The sequence below is a fragment of the Prionailurus bengalensis genome, chromosome C1 (assembly GCF_016509475.1).
Source record: "Prionailurus bengalensis isolate Pbe53 chromosome C1, Fcat_Pben_1.1_paternal_pri, whole genome shotgun sequence".
Classification (NCBI taxonomy): Eukaryota; Metazoa; Chordata; class Mammalia; order Carnivora; family Felidae; genus Prionailurus; species Prionailurus bengalensis.
Genome location: NC_057345.1, coordinates 8,671,032 through 8,675,161, shown reverse-complemented (window position 1 = coordinate 8,675,161; position 4,130 = coordinate 8,671,032). Strand labels below are relative to the sequence as shown.

Here is a 4,130-nt window from a genome sequence, read left to right as displayed (position 1 = left end):
TGCGTGAACGTTCACGGTGGTATTGTCGACGATAGCCTAACAGCGGAAGTAACTCCAAAGGCGGAAGAATGGAGAAGCACAACGTGAGACGTCCACACAATGGAATATTGTTTGGCCATAGGGAGGAGCGAAGTTCTCATACAGGCTGCAGCATAGATGAGCCTTGAAAACATTACGCCGTGTGAAAAAAGCCAGACACAAGAGGTTACACATTTATGATCTCAATTTATATGAAAAATCCAGAGTAGGTAAATCTATGGAGACAGGAAGATCAGTGGTTGCCTGGGGCTGGCGTCGGGGGGGGGGGGGCGGAGGGGATAATGGCTGAAGGGCATGGAGGTGTTTTTTTTCTGAGGTGACGAAAATACTCTAAAATTGCCTATGATGACTGCATCTATCTGCGAGTATACTAGAAGCTATTGAATTACGCGCTTTCTTTTTTTAAATATTTATTTTTGAGAGAGAGAGAGAGAGAGACAGCACGAGCGGGGAAGGAGAAGAGAGAGAGGGAGAGACAGAATCCGAAGCAGGCTCCAGGCTCTGAGCTGGCAGCACGGAGCCGGACGCGGGGCTCGAACCCACGATCTGCGAGATCATGACCCGAGCATAAAACAAGAGTCTGATGCTTAACTTACTGAGCCACCAGGGTGCCCCACAAACAGACATATTTGCGTATCTCTGGGTTAACACATGTCTAAGGAGGCCTCTTCCATGTGTCCAGACCTGTGCCAGCCATTCCAGATACAAAATGGGTAAGTCTGACCCGTGCCCTATGCAGCTCCCACCCCGGCAGGGAAAACAGACAGCCGCTGAATAATTACGCTATAGTATCAGGAGCCTGTCAATGGAGGTCCGCACCAGATGCTCTGGGAGGCACAGGGGAAGGAGGAAATACAACTTCTAGCGTCTTCTGGGACAGTCATTCATGATCTGGGTCTCGGGTGAACACTCTGCTCCAAGCCATTCGTGAGGGGGACGGTAGGGGGAGGGTATGGTTGGCAGGATCAAAGCCAGCATCCCAGCATCATAGAAAACATGATGCCAAGCTGAGCAGAGCTTTCCAGATGGAGGAAGCAGCCACATTGTGAAGGGCCTAGGGTCTCAAGGACTGCCAGTCCGTCGGTTGAGGGCGTGTAGGTATAAAGACTGTGCCCAGAGAAGTGGAAAGTGAGTTGGGGCACACCATGAGGGACTCGGGAGGCAGGCCAGGGCGTTAGGTGAGCAGAGAACGTGGGACAGTAAGACCGACTTTTGGCGGTGGGGTTGGGGGGTTGCGTTACGGAGAATGGCGGTCTCCCAAAAGATCTGTCCACGTCCTGACCCCTGAGAATGTAAACTTGCTTGGAAAGAGGGCCTCTGGAGATGCAATGAAATTAAAGATCTTGAGATGAAGTCATCCCAGATACGAGGTGGGCCCGATGTCCAATGACAGGTTATCCTTATAAAAGAAAGAGTGGGGCACCTGCGTGTCTCAGTCGGTTAAGGGTCCGACTCTTGATTTTGGCTCAGGTCACGATCTCATGGTTTGTGAGTTTGAGCCCTGTGTCAGGCTCTATGCTGACAGCACAGGGCCTGCTTGGGATTCTTTGTCTCTCTGCCTCTCTCTGTCTCAAAAATAAATGCACAGGAGTGCCTGGGTGGCTCAGTCGGTGAGCTGTCTGCCTTTGACTCAGGTCATGATCTCACGGTTTTTGAGTTGGAGCCCCGCGTGGGGCTCTCTGCTGTCAGTGCAGAGCTCACTTTGGATCCTCTGTCCCCCGACCCCCACCCTGCTCTCTGCCCTTGCCCTGCTCGTACTGTCTCTCTTTCTCTCTCAAAAACAAAAATAAGCAAATAAATAAAAACTTAAAAAATAAAAAAAAAAACATTTGGAAAAAGAGAGAGGGTTTGAGACACAGACAGACACAGAGGGGACAAGGTGACGCGAAGACAGAGGCAGAGATACATTTATAAGCGAAAGAGCACCTGGAGCTGGAAGCATCCTGGGAGGATCCTCCTCTAGAACCTTCTGAGGGAGCGTGGCCTAGCCAACACTTTGATTCTGGACTTCCCACCTCCAGAACACTGAGAAAATTCCTGATGTTTTAAGCTGGTTAGTTTGTGGTAATTTTTAAAAAGTGTTTATTTCTGAGGGGGGTGAGGGGCAGGAGAGAGGGAGAGACAGAGAATCCCAAGCAGCTGTCAGCACGGAGCCCACCGTGGGGCTCGAACTCATGAACCACAGGATCGTGACCTGAGCCAAAGTCAGACGCTCAACCGACTGAGCCACCCAGGCGCCCCCCGGGTGGTAATTTGTAATGGCATCTCTGGGAACGTGAGGGCGGCATTTTCCTTCCTACCGCCTTACGGGGGTGTCCTTGAGGCTGGAGACCAGGCCTTGTTCCCGGGGAAGCCTTGCTGCTGAGCCTACTGCTAAGGGCTGGTCGGAGACCAGGAACCACACCAGTTATTTTAACAGAGAGAATTTAATGTATAAACTTGTTAACGAGGCGCGGAGAATCTGAAAAGGCAAACAGAGAACGCTAGGTATCAGAGAGGGGGGAAGCTGCTAGAAGGAAATACTCACCCCCTTGCCCCGCTAGGGTAACGCAGGGGGCCCGTAGGAATGCTTCAAACTTAGCAGCTTGGAGGAGGAGCCCCAGGGTCCCAGCCTGATGAGGAGAAGCAGAAAAGGAGGTGTTTGGGGTCAGCTCCCCGGAACAGGCAGGGCCACACTTAGAGTGAGGCAGAGCACGTCCTCTCTGACCTGAAACCCTCCGACGGCCCCCATCTCACTCGAGCTAAGGTTAGCCAAGGTCTTAACCAGAAGGCTGTGCACTGTGGAAACATCACTACCTCTCTGAGCCTATTTCTTTCTCCTCCTCCTCCTCCTCCTCCTTCTTCTAAAGTCTATCTATGTATTTTGAGAGAGAACACACAAGTGGGGGAAGGGCACAGAGAGAGGGAGAGAGAGGGAATCCCAAGCAGGCTCCACCCTGTCAGCGCAGAGCCTGACGTGGGTCTCAGTCTCATGACTGTGAGATCATGACCTGAACCGAAATCAAGAGTCAGATGCTTAACTGACTGAGCCCCCCAGGCGCCCTGTCTCTGAGCCCATTTCTTATCGCTCCCTCCACTCCCCGTGCTGGCCTGTTAGCCGTTCTCCGACGTGCCGGATTCACTGTAGGGCCTCTGCACTGGCTGTTCCTTTGTCCCGCCCATGCTTGTTCGAGACTGTCAACACTTCTGCCGTGGTTGTGGCCATCCAGGCCGTGCTGTCCCTGTAGATCTTTGGCTGCACCACTGGTACTGTCCTGGGCTCTGGAGATGGGGTCACCCACACTGCACACTTTCCCAGGCCACCCTGCATCCGGACCTGGCTGCCCAAGACATGATGAATTACCTCATGAACGTCCTCTTGGAGCATGGCTACAGCTTTAGCACAGTGGCCGAGTGGGAAATCATGTATGACGTCACAGAGATGATGTGCTATGTCACCTTGGACTTGGAGCGGGAGCTGGCCAGCAGCCTGTCATCCTCCTCCCTGGAGAAAAGCAACGAGCTGCCCACAGGTGGGGATCACCATCAGCCCTGCCCCGAGGCACTCTTTCAGCCCTCCCTCCTGGGGAATCCTGGAGACCACCTTCAACTCCATCACGAAGTTGTCATGACACTGACATCCGGAAGGACCTCTTCGCTGACAGGGTGCTGCCCGGTGGGGCCACCACTTTTCTGGTTGTCATTTCCGTCTTGCTGGTCCGATGCGGCTGGGAGAGTCTGAGCCTTAGGACCCACTTCCTTTTCTTTCTTAAAAAAATTTTTTTTAATGTTTATTTATTTTTGAGGGGGTGGGGAGGGGCAGAGAGAGGGAGACACAGAATCCGAAGCAGGCTCCAGGCTCTGAGCTGTCAGCACAGAGCCCATCATGGAGCTTGAACTCACGAAACACGAGGTCATGACCTGGGCTGAAGTCAGACATTCAACCAGCTGAGCCACCCAGACGCCCCTCTTTTTTTTTTTTTTTAGATTTTATTTTTAAGTAATCCTTTCAGCCAATATGGGCCTTGAGCTCACAACCCCGAGGTCTAGTGTCATATGCTCCACTGTCTGAGCTAGCCAGGTGCCCCCTGTCTACTTTCCTTTCTTTCTTT

The 4,130-nt window shown here is 52.4% G+C and overlaps 1 pseudogene; it reads left to right on the top strand.

Annotated features, from left to right (window-relative positions):
* The first annotated feature begins 690 nt into the window (after positions 1 to 690).
* LOC122482052 lies at positions 691 to 3,783 on the top strand (annotated as a pseudogene).
* The last annotated feature ends 347 nt before the right edge of the window (positions 3,784 to 4,130 follow it).